This window comes from Theropithecus gelada, chromosome 4, assembly GCF_003255815.1.
Source record: "Theropithecus gelada isolate Dixy chromosome 4, Tgel_1.0, whole genome shotgun sequence".
Taxonomy (NCBI): domain Eukaryota; kingdom Metazoa; phylum Chordata; class Mammalia; order Primates; family Cercopithecidae; genus Theropithecus; species Theropithecus gelada.
Window position 1 is genome coordinate 165138316 of NC_037671.1, and position 13500 is coordinate 165151815.

A 13500-nucleotide genomic window follows, 5' to 3' on the forward strand; every position below is an offset into this window, starting at 1 on the left:
CTCTCTATTCTGTATTCTCTTTGCCTTCAGCAAGCACCTCATCAGGTTGTGGTTTTTTACCCCGTGGAGTGATCCAAACCTTCATTCCTGAAGGGTTTGGGCCATTTGTAGTCCTTCCTGGATTGGGTTGTTGTTGTTTCCCATTGACTTTAATCACAGGGCATAGTAATACTAAGAGACACCCTAAGGGATCTCCTGTATTCCATACATACTCTTTCTTACCTCCATTGTGGAGTAGTAGACTGATTTCATCTTGTTAGTCTGGGTCAATCACCCCATCCAACACTGTAATTCCCTTCTTAGCCTGTTGACTCAGAGTAGGAGGACTCCAAAGTGTCCCGGTGTCAATCTTAACTACCAGTTTAATGGAATCATTGTTATGTCTCCTGGTGGCAGCATTCCTCTTTGTGGAACTAAGACTTCTAAGCCAGAAGAACGTAATGGTGCAGGAACAGGAAGCATCTTTCTAGGGGGTCACTAGGTGTGATGGTGTATAGTGCCACTTCCACTTCTATCCCTTGATTCCTGGACCAATCAATTCTGGCTATGTGAGAAAGAGTACCACATAGTAAATGAAATTCAGAGCATACATTGGCTTCTGAAGAACTTTGCCCCAGCTCTGCCAAGTATTGTCACCTATGTGGCATCATAATTGTGACTTCAAAAGGCCATTCTACCATTCTAACAATCCAGCTGCTTCAGGATGATGGAGAAGATGGTAAGACCAGTGAATTAAATGAGCATGAGTCCATTGCCTTACTTCTTTATCCATAAAGTGAGTGCCTTGGTCACAGGCAATGCTATGTTGAATACCATGATGGTGGATAAGGCATCCTGTGAGTCCACAGATGGTAGTGTTGGCAGAAGCATAGTGTGCAGGATAGGCAAACCCATATCTAGGGTAAGGGTCTATGCTGGTGATGATAAACCACTGCCCTTTCCATGATGGAAGAGATACAATATAATCAACCTATCACCAAGTAGCTGGCTGATCACCCAGAGGAATGGTGCCATATAGAGGGCTAAGAGTTGGTCTCTACTGCTGGCAAATTGGACTGTCATTGGTAGCCAGGTCAGCCTTGGTGAGTGGAAGTCCATGTTGCTGAACTCACGCATAACCTCCATCCCTGCCATTATGGCCACTTTGTTCATGGGCCCACTGGGAGATGCTGGGGAAAGAGGCTAAAAGATGTCCACAGAACGAGTCATCCTATCCACTTGATTATTAAAATCTTCCTCTGCTGAGGTCACCTTTTCATCAGCACTCACATGAGATACAAATATCTTCACAATTTTGACAACTCATACAGGTCCATCCACATACCTCTTCCCCAAATTTCTTTGTTAACAATTTTCCAATCCTGCTTCTTTCAAGTCCCTGACCACCCAACCAAACCATTGGCTACAGCCCATGAATCATATAATCGCACATCTGGCCATTTCTCCTTTCATGCAAAGTGCACAACCAGGTACACTGCTCAAAGTTCTGCCTACTGAAAAGTTTTCCCTTCACCAGTGTCTTTCAGAAATGTCCTAGAAAGGGGCTGTTGTGCTGCAGCTGTCCACTTTCAGGTAGTACCTGCATATAGTGCAGAACCACCTGTAAACTAGGCCCTTGCATTCTCTTCCTCTGTCAGTTGATCATAGGGATCTCTGCATGAGGCTACTGGTGCAGGCTGTCGGGGAGAAGGCAGGGTGGCAGGAGTGGAGACTATGGGCATTGGAGCCACTTCCTCATGTAACTTATTTGTGCCTTTAGGACCTGCTCAAGCACTATCATGTATATAGTACTTCCATTTTGTGATGGGATATTGCTGTGCATGCCCCACTTTATGGCTAGATGGGTCAAAAAGCACCCAGTTCCTGATACACAGTTCAGGTCATGTGATGATTTGTGACCCATAATCAAACTTTCAGTTTCTACCAAAGCCCAGTGTCTCTCAAAAAAGAGTCTCTCAAAAAGAGAGGAGTTACCTGCAGAAAATGGCAAGGCCTTGCTCCAAAATCCTAGAGGCCTCTGCTGTGATTCACCTATGGGGGCCTGCCAAAGGCTCTAGTCAGCATCCTTATCTCTCACTGACACCTCAAGCAACATTGGATATTCTGAGTCATATGGCCTTGGAGCAGAGTAGCTTGCACTGCAGCCTGGACCTGTTGCAGAGCCTTCTCGTATTCTGCGCCCCACTCAAAGCTGGCAGTCTTTAGGGTCACTCTATAAATGGCCCAGAGTGACACACCCAAATGAGGAATGTGTTGCCTCCAAAATCCAAATAGCCCCACTAGGCATTGTGCCTCTTTTTCGGTTGCAGGAGGGGCCAAATGCAGCAACGTATCCTTCACCTTAGAAGAAATATTTTAACAGGTCCCACACCACTGGACCTCTAGAATTTTACTGATGTAATTTTAGTTGGATTTATTTCCTATTCCCTGGCAGGCAAATGTCTCACTAGTAAGTGTGTTTGCTGCTTCTTGCTCAATGGGTCCAATAAGCATAATGTCATTAGTGTAATGGATCTGTTTGTATCTTGTGGAAGAAAAAAGTGACCAAGAGGTCTGTGAACAAGATTATGACACAAAGCCAGAGAGTTGATATACCCCTGATGCAGGACAGTAAAGGTATATTGCTGGCTTTGCTAGCTGAAGGCAAATTGTTTCTGGTGAACCGTATGGACAGGAATGGAGAAAATGGCATTTGCCAAATCAATGGCTGCATACCAGGTACCACGAGATGTGTTAATTTGCTCAAGCAATGAAACCACATCTGGTACAGCAGCTGCAATTGGAGCCACCATTTGGTTAAGCTTATGATAATCCATTGTCATTCTCCAAGATCCATCTGTCTTCTGCACAAGCCAAATAGGAGAGTTGAATGGGGATGTCGCAGGAGTCCTTGATGGTGGGACTAATCTCTGCAATCCCTCCAGGAATGCAATATTGTTTGTGATTTACTATTTTTCTTGATAGAGGCAGTTCTAGCAGCTCTAATGGCTTTCATTTGGCCTTTCCACCATAGGAGCCCTCACCTTACCAGTCAGGGAGCTAATGTGGGGATTCTGCCAGCTGCTAAGTACGCCTATGCTAATTATGCATTCTAGCACGGGGGAAATGACCACAGGATGAGTCTAGGGACCCATTGGATCCACTGTAAGTCAGACCTGAGCTAAAACTGCATTAATCACCCAAACTCCATAAGCCCTACTTTAACTGGAGGACCATAATGACATTTTGGGTCCCCTGGAATCAATGACAGCTCAGAGCCAGTGTCCAGTAGTCCCCAAAAGATCTGATTATTTCCCCTTCTCCCAATGCAGTTACCCTGGTAAAAAGCCAGAGGTCTCCTTGGGGAAGGATGGGAGAAATAGTAATAGCATAAATTGTCGGTAGTGTAGTGGTGTCCTTCCTCAATGGGACCCGGCCTCCCCTTCATTCAAGGCGTTCTGGATTTGTAAACTGGTACAAGTCTGAAAATTGGTTGTGGGGCTGTGCTTCTCCATTTTTATAATTAAAATTAGTCTGTTGTTTACTTGACCTGGAAGTTTTCTGCTTACACAAATTAAGTAAGAATGCAGTAGACTTCCTATTAATTTAATTTCTAGAAATACCATGATTAATTAGCCAATGCCAGAGCTCTACATGAGTCAGACTCTTCTGGTTGCTGCTTTGCCTCTGCTGTCCATTACGGTAACTATGCCCACTTTGCCTTTGATGGTTGAGTGCCACCTCTTGTCTCCTGCCAACTTGAGATCCAATTATTCCCATTGCATTTAAATTTTATAATTAAATGACTGTGGTTCCTACTGAAAGATCTGGAATACAGAGAAGACCAATCAAAGAGCTCTTTAAGAAGCAGGTGCTCCCCTCACAAACTTATTTGGCAAGGTATTGGTGAATAATATGTCTTCTGGATCCTCCCTGCTGAGATGGGTAGGTCTAAAGTGACTAATCCACTCTAGCATCCTAATTTCCCTTAGCCTTTGGATCCCTTCCTCTACATTAAACCAAGGGAGAAACAGCATTTCCAGCTTGCTTACTGTGGACTATCTTTTGATCTATATTTCAGCTAACCAAGCAAATAAATTATTAGAACATTTTTTTTTTTTAACTCCCCAAGCTGCAACATTAAATGCAGAATCCCTGCTTAGTGGCCCCAAAATGAATGAATTCAGCCTGATTCAATGTTATGTTCCTTCCACCATTATTCCACACCCTAATATCCATGCCTGCTCTCCAGATTTATGCTTATATAAATTAGAAAATGCAAGCATTTTGGGGGGATGTAGCACAACTCGTGAGTCACACTCTGAACCTCACTTCTAGGGGCCTGCTGGGACTTTAGTCTAGTTATAGGTCTAGAAGCAAACAGGGGTGTTGGGGGTGGGTTGTGAGGAGACTCAACATTGTCTTTCCTGGCAACTGCCTGAGGGAAGGCCATCACTGTTGCCTCAGCCAAGGCATGGTTAATCTCCTCAGATGAAGGTGAAAAGGCTGATGGCCTCATAAGTGGGGGATGGGATGTTGCCACCACTGGAGGTGGGAAGCTGTTTCCTCCGGCCAAAAGTCTCATCAGAGTTTACAAGCTCAGTGTCCCCAGCTTCATCAGGTTCCTCCCACATGTCCCCATTCCAAGTTGCAGGGGCTCGTTATTTTCCAATCAATGCCCTCACTTTAATTGTGGATAATCTGGTAAGACTGAGCATGCACTTTTCATTGCAGGTCAGCCACTCACATGATAAAAACTTGTGTCTGATTTTTGGCAATTTCTACCGGTTGTCTATAAGAGGTAAGACTCTCACTCAAGGTAATGTTAGAAGACTTGAGGTTCAGTATGTGCTTCTGGAACTGGGAGTTAGAATCTTTGAGCTCATTCTTTTATTTCACCACTTTTTCCAGCAAACTTAGGAGCAACCAGCCAACTTCATTATATTCCTTGGTTCAACACATATGGTAAAAGGTATTAGACATAGAATCACTAAAATCCTTGCCTCTCACAAGCAGTGAATCAGAATTATCAAATGCATTTATTTTGCGTAAGTCTGTAAACAGTTCACACCAAGGACTATCAGTGTTCTCCATACTATTAGGAATAGAGTCCTTAGCATTTTTGAGTCTAATCAGATTAAGCAGCCAACTCCAGAAACCCCAAAACCAACTGAAGAAATCCATCCTTAAAATTATTTTCCTCTAGAACCACTCTGGTACCAAAATCTGTATTAGTAAGGGTTCTGTAGCGTGACAGAACTAATAGGATATATGTGTATATGAAATGGAATTTATTAAGAAGAGTTGACTCACAGTATCACCAGGTAAAGTCCCATGATAAGCCTTCTGCAAGTTGAGGCAGAAGGAAGCCAGTGGTGGATCAGCCCAAGCCCCAAAACTTCAAAAGCAGGAAAGCTGACAGCACAGCCTTCAGTTTGTGGCTTGAGAGCCCCTGGAAAACTACTGGTGTAAGTACAAGAGTCAAAAAACTGAAGAACTTGGAGTCTGAGGTTATAGGGCAGGAAATGTGTAGCATGGGAGAAAGATGAAAGATGGAAGACTCAGCAAGTCAGCCCATCCATCTTCTCCTCCCCGCTTTATTCTAGCCACAAAGGCAGCTGATTAGATGGTGACCACCCAGATTGAGAGTGAGTCTGCTTCTCCCAGGCACAAATGTTAATCTCCTTTGGCAACACCCTCAGAGACACACCCAGAAACAAAATTTGCATCTTTCAATCCAATCAAGTTGACATTCAATATTAACCAACACAGAGACCTTATATCCTCTGTTAGCCAGAAAATTAAGCTTCACTGCGCTCTTGAATAATTTATTCAGTTGAGGTACAAAGAAGAATGTCATTTACATATTGTAAAACTTTAACTTGGGTATAAAAGAACTCAGATCTTTTGTCAATGCCTGCCCAAACAGGTGGGGGCTGTCTCAGAACTCCTGAGGTAATACCATCCAGGTTAGCTGAGTGGTCTGGTTGGAAGGATTCTCAAATGTAAACAAACATTTGAAGTCAGGGTATAGCAGTATGCAGAAAAAGGCATCCTTCAGGTCCAGGATTGTGAACCATTTAGATCCCTCAGGTATTTGAATTAGTATGGTATAGGGATTGGGAATCACCAGATGAATTGGAACTACACCTTTATGAATGAGGTGGAAGTCTTTGACCAGTCTCTATATCCTGTCGGGTTTCTTTACCCCCAATATTGGAGTGTTACAAGAGTTATTGAAGGATTTGAGGAAAACTTGCATCCTCAATTATCGATGATGACTCCTAGCCCTTTCCTACCTTCTGGTTTTAGGGGATATTGTCTCTGATTAGGGAAGGAGGTGGGATCCTTAAGGTGGATTTGGACCCGTATGGCAGTTGTGGCTCGGCCAGTTTTCCTGTGAGTTGTACAAACTTCTGGATTAACATCAGTCTCCACCAGGAGGAGACAGATAGTCTGTCCTGGAGCCATAAGGATGGTGATTCCCATGTGGGCTAAAATATACCTTCCTAGCAGAAGAGTTGGGCTTTCAAGTATGATTTAAAAGGTATGAGTAAACAAAAGGACTCCCCAACTACAACCAAGGGGTAAAGGGTTGGGGAAAATATTGGATTAAAGGCTTTCTTGAGACACCCCTTCACAGTCTTGCTAATGGAGGAAGGGAAGCCTGGATTGCAGAGAACAGAAATGGCAGCTCCAGTATCCAGGAGTTCCTCCCTTCCTCCTCCAGAATCACCGGGGGCTCCTGGATAATAATGGTGGTTTGAGCCATTGGAGCTGGGGAGAGTAACCCTGGGACCCATCAGTCCTGCTAGACCATTTTGGAGACTGGCTCTGAATCCAGTGACCTCTATCTCCAGGGACAGTCCACCCTCCAGTGGTCCCCTCTGCATATTGGACAGGGTTGAGGTTATTCCTCATGCTGCCTGGGCAGTCCTTCTTAAAGTGCCCTGGTTTGCTACATTTTAGCAGTTAACAAGTGCATCTCGAGGATTCTGGGGTTGGGAAGCCTGCAAGGCGTCCATTAGAACCTCTGCCTTTTTCTTATGTTTTTTCTCTCTCTCGAGCCTCCTTCTGATCCCTATTGTAAAAAGTCAAGGTGGCCATTTTCAGGAGGTTCTCTAAAGTACTCTCTGGTCTCATCGCCTATTTCTGCAGCTTCCTCCTGATGTCAAGGCCCACCTGAGTAATAAACTTATCCTTTAGGGATTAGTTGTCCCTTGACTGAATCAGGAGATAGAGAAGTGTGCTTTACCAAGGCTTCTCTTAGCCTTTCCAGGAAGGCAGTGGGATTCTCGTCTGATCCCTAGTTTATCATGAAGAGTTTGGAGTAACTGAGAGGCTTAGTTTTAGTCCTTCATAAGCCCTCCAATATGCACATCTGAAAGTATTTCCTCCTCAATTCTCCATGTCATCATTGGGGTCCCAGTTAGGATCCTCCAATGGTACTACTGTTTTTCCAATTGGATAAGGCTCTTCCCTTTCCTTGGCACTATATGAGATACAAAGCTTATCCCCAAACTTACTGCCACTTGCAGGGGTGCCTGCCTCACAGCGGTAGTTGGGGTTTGATTCAAAAGTAATATAATGTCCTTCCAGGAGTCTTCAAATACTTGGGTTAAATTCTGGAATATCTCTATATACCTGTCAGGGTTGTCTGAAAACTTGGCAAGATCCCCCTTTAATTTTCTTAAGGCCTATAGAGAAAAGGGAACCTGAGCTTTACTGGGGCCAAATTCATAAGCCATCTCTTGTAGGGGCATGACTGAGGCTGGAGCCCACCTAAACAAGGATTTCTAAAGCAGGATAAGCTTGACAGAGAACCTGGATAGTGAAGATAGGATGGACCAGGAAAAGCAGGACCAGAAGAGGCTGATTCTCCCTCTGGCGGCACCACTGGGATTTGCTTCCCTAGTCTCCTGGGATAGTATTTTGCAACCTGTCCTGAGATGACCGCTTAGGAGGGCTGGATCAATCCTACAATGTCAGCAAATGTCCAAATTATCCTGCAAGGCAAAGAAATCCTGCACGTATGGGACCTCAGATTATTTGCCCTTGAAACACAGAAAAATTCCAACTGCAGGATAGTGTTAAAATTAATACTTTCCTCTGGAAACTAAGTCTCTCCATTCTGTAACTTATAACTCGGCCATGCTCTTGTACAAAGGAACATAAGGTGTTTTTTTTTTTTTCTTTTTTTTCTTTTTTCTTTTTTTTATACTTTAAGTTCTGGGATATATGTGCAGAATGTGCATGTTTGTTACATAGGTATACACGTGCCATGGTGGTTTGCTGCACCCATCAACCCATCATCTACCTTAGGTATTCCTCCTAATGCTATCCGTCTCCTCCCCGCCACCTCCTGACAGGCCCCTGTATGTGATGTCACACTCCCTGTGTCCATGTGTTCTCATTGTTTAACTCCCACTTATGAGTGAGAACATTCAGTGTTTGGTTTTCTGTTCCTGTGTTAGTTTGCTGAGAATGATAGTTTCCAGTTTCATCCATGTCCCTGTGAAGGACATGAGCTCATCCTTTTTTATGGCTGCATAGTATTCCTGGGTGCATATGTGCCACATTTTCTTAATGCAGTCTATCATTGATAGACATTTGGGTTGGTTCCAAGTCTTTGCTATTGTGAATGGTACCATAATATGTGTGCATGTGTCTTTATGGTAGAATGATTTATAATCCTTTAGGTACATATCCAGTATTGGATATGTACTGGATTGCTGGGTCAAATGGTATTTCTGGTTCTAGATCCATAAGGTGTTTTCTATCCAGAACCTGAGGGTCAAAGGAGTCCCAGTGATTCAGGATGTACCCAAGAGGAGTGCAGGATGAAGATGGTTTATTACTTATCTGAAAAGAGGGAAAATGGCATGCCTTTGTTCCTTTCTCTCTTCCTGCTAAAACCTGGGGTATGTGAGGGAGAGAAAAAAAGGTGTCCATTTCTTTCTTCCATCCTTTCCTTCCCCAAGCTTTACCTTAACATTACTCCAATGTATTGTCCAAGCTTTGGTTTGGAGCCCTGAGAAGAAAACTAGATCTGACGAAATCAGAGGTAGTTGACAGCAGAAGGCTAAGGCACAGCATGGGTAAGCATGACTATCCCTGCTACTCTGGCAGCTACTATAGGAGCCACCCATGGATGTGAGGGTGGCCTCCAGCCATGGGGTGAGAGGGCCCACAGGTAGGGATAATTGCATTTACCTACACTGCACCCTAACCCTCTGCTGTTTGTAATCTTTGAGTTCTCTAGGCCTCATCTATGCCATGGATATGAGTGAGTCATCCATCCATGAAGCAGGAAGGCCCAGTTAGCAGGGATAGACATGCTTACCTACTCTGTGCCCTAGCCTTCTGCTGTCAACTGCCTCTGGTTCCCTCAGATCTAGTTTTCTTCTCAGGGCTCCAAACCAAAGCTTGGAAAATACATTGGAGTAATATTAAGGTAAATCTGTGGAATGAGATGCTTCTCAAACAAAGGGAAAAAGGGGAGTCCTGAGAATTGGGGACCTGGCCTAATAAGATCCTTCCCAAAAGGAAAAAAAAAATAGTCCCTTGCACAGAAAAGCTCCTAGTATTCAAAGGATTATGTTGACTACTGACATAGTGGAAAAAAACAACTTAAAAGCAGAGGAGGAAAGGTGGCTTGTGCAAGTAGCCTCTTGCCCTGTACTAGTGGGTTTCTTCAACAGCGGAAAGAAAACTCTCTTAATTGTTACATCCCCCTGTTTCAAAGAATAGATAGAAGCAACATCATCTTGGATTACACTCCTGATGACTCAGCCAAGTGCTCATTCTACTCAGTAATGTTATCTCTCTGGAAGTCTTGGTCAGACAACTGAATCTTCTGTCAGGGATTGGAGGCAGTTTAGGTGCTTTCGGGTAACATCAAGGTGTGTCTTTGGCCAGATACTTTCATTTGCCTCAGGACCTTATTCTGATCCCATATGATGGCTAGATGTCTGTGAAGGGAAACTGGATTTGAGCAAGGCCAACATTCCCAACACTCTAGGGTGAAGGGGTGTTGACAAAGTCCTCCTCAGCAAACCTGTCCTCTGAGTCTTTTAGTTCAGCAGCTACACTATCCTCTCTTAACTGGCGGACAGAGGCCTGGGGTTTTCTTTGTTTTCAGAAAAAAATCTGAGGATGAGAAGCCTTGGAATGAAAGTACAGAGTCACAGGTCTGCTCTTACTCACCCTTCCAAAGATTCTGGATGAGCCCCCAGAAATGTGTGGTGTTTTTGCTCCCGTAGTTGAGTGAGCTGGAGGGAGTACCTCCCCTCCTGTAGTGGCTACTTCTCTCCTGTTGTTTGGGAGTGTTACCACTGTTTTCAATCCTGCTGCCTGCAGCTCCGTGAGCAGGAGTGTAACTGCTCTTTCACTCCTGCAGTTTGGCGAGTTCTGGGTTCTGGTCCTGTGACCAACAGGAATAAGGTACATGGACATCAGAGGGTGAGTAAGGAAGGGTAGAATTTTATTGAGCAACAGAAAAAAAGCTCTCAGCCATGATATGGGATCTGAAAGCAAGTTGCCATCTGTGAGGCTAAGTCCAGGGTTTTTATGGGCTTAGACTGGGGAGATGTGTGCTGTTTGGTCCATGGACAGTCTTGGAAAAAGCACCATTCAATTGTTTAAAAGGCATAATTCACAATTAACCGAGAGAGAGTGGGTAAGATGGGGATAGAAGTTCTCACCCTGATCATGGACTCTATCTGGGACTGGGAGCTCGGTTTTCAGGTTTAAACTGTCCTTGGCTTGAAGGTTGGGTTTCACTAGGGATTCATCCCTATCTGCCTAGGAATTTGTCTGTCTCCTCTTCCTATCAAAGGTAGCCAAATGTGACAGTCATAGAAGTTCAGGAAAGTGTGTGTCAACAATAGAGTTTCATTTTGAGTAGAGTAAAGGGCTCACTGGTTTCAGGGACCTGTAGACCATTTGTGGTCTTACCAAAAGGCTGAAAGGGTAGGAGAAGAGAGCCAGGGTTGAGGGCAATGAACAATGAAACTTAAGGAAACGAATACTCTCAAAAAAGAGTTTTCCAGAATTTAACTATTAATGGAAGGAAAGAGTAGGGAAAGTGAGGATAAAGGAATGAGGAATATTTGAGTAGTTTTAAAGCTAAAGAGAAATGTCCATTTGAGAAAGAGGTGAGAGAACAATATTCAATCACTTAAGCTTGTTAAGAAGGCAAGAGAGACGTGCATCTATTAAAAAGGAGGATAGCTATGTGAGGGAAGTACATACCCTGTAATAGAAAAGGAGAGAGAATGGAAGAATACATGGGTGCCCATGAACATGGGCTCACAGGATACATCATGTGATTTGGAATGGGTCCTGTCGGAGGGCTTCTATGTTGGTAAAGCAGAAGGTAAATCTACTTGCTGAGAAAATTGATGAGATATTTTTTAACTTACAGAACCCTTTCCAAGCACTCTAGAAATTACTAAAAAGTAAAAGAGGAAAGAGATATACCATGTAGAGTTATTAAGTCAATTAAAACCAATAATATTGAAAAGCCAGATGGTTAATGTTTACTGTATAATTTTAAATTTCCATATTTACATAATTTTCATAGATTACAACCACTTCCCTCTCCATTTCATTCAAACTTCAAAACAACAATAAACTTCAAGAGCTCTATTATGTAACGACTTCATTTAAATATACTAAATGATATCAATTACAATTAAATTAACAATGATCTTCCCATTAAGAGACAATCATCATTAACATTTTTCTATATTTGTTCCTATATATGCTATCATAGATATGTCTTCCAAAGGACCCAAACTGGCCCAAACTGTACATTTAGTTTTGTAATGTAATTTTAAAAATTGAAATATTAATTTTGTACATTTTCTACACTAAGATTATAATCAGAATTGTATTATATCAGTGTACTAATTTGAGAGTAAATAATATTTACAGTGTTGATAATTCCTATATTTATCTGTTTATTCAAGTATTTTTTAGGCTTCTCAGTGAAGGTTAATAGGTTTCTTAATACTGTCTTGTGCAGAAGTCTTCAAGACTCTTCTTCATGGCCAGCCCTGTGGTTTCATTCTGTATAGCACGCTTCATTTTCACAACCCCATCTGTTCTTTCCCTTCTCCAACTTTTGAAAGCCACATTTATTTGAAAGATTTAGGGAGTAGGTAGAAATTTTTATTCTTCTGAGGAAATAGCTCGAGTTTTTTGTTAGCCTGTTTACCTCAACTGGTGGAGGTTAGTTCTGAGGTTATTGAACATGCTTATGACTCTCCACTTGCTTTATTATAGAGGAGTTTTGTGATCAGCAAGTTTCACCTGCACAGTGCCTACCACACTGAGAGTAAACAATAATTCTTATCTGTAATCATCTAGCTGTTTATGCAGCCACTACAAGATGACAGTGGGGTGGTGTTAATGAGGAATTACAAATATATATTGCAGTATTATGAAGAAAAGGTAATTTTGGATCCTTAGATTTATGTTCCAAATAATGACTTCTTTCTTTGGTGATGCTTATTGTTAGATTAACTTATCACCAAAAACACATTTGAGTAGGACACTAAATGAATATTTTTTAAAAAAACTTCTAAGGGCTTACAAAAAATTGTAATCTTGTTATCTTTAAAATCAAGGTGTTGAAATAGGAAAAACAGGAGTGGGGAATAGGAGGAAAAATAAAGGAAATGAAAGTAGACATGACAAATTTTAACTTTCAGCAAATAAAATTGAAGCCAAGTTTTTGTGAGACTTAGCAAACAACCTTTACCGGATGCTGTGATCCAGATATAGAAAAGAACACAAATACTCTTCCCGGTGGGAGCTACTAGGATCCTAGGGAAAACCTTTCAGTTTGACTTTAAATCTTCAGATATTCGTGTATTTTCATTGTTTATTCTCCCTTTTTCTCTGTAATAAATAAGTCGTGATCACCATCTTTCCCTTAGTCTTCCTTTTATGTGACATCTGTATTTTCTACATATTCCATTTCTTCATGCCCATCTGAAAAAATGTGAACTAACATATTTCAAAAGTTACTATAGTTCTTTGTGGGTTTTTTTTTTCTTGTTCTTAAAAAGAATTACTATTCCGTAGTAAATTTCTGGAAAATCATTGTTAAATAATTGTTTAAAACTACCTATGGTAAAATTTACTGATATTTCTTCTACTTTAAATTTTTACTGACTTCATAAATTATAACTTAATTGATACAGTAATAAATGAATTATGGAAGACAATAACTTAACATAAAACCTCATCTGATATGAGAACAATCACCTATGAACTAAAAACAAGTCAAAACCTGTGCATAGAAGCTTTACTTTCAGCCAAAAATCTCCTAAAATCACTGAGTTTTGAGTTAGTATACATTCTAGAATATAGTCACGTTGCAACGGCAAGTTAGGAATGTCTCCAGTTTTTGAATTGGGAACTCCCTCCTGTTCATGCTTTCTGATAGGGAAAATGAGAAAAGCTTTTGGATTTGCCATTCTGAAACTTGACAATACAATATGTAGGATAGTT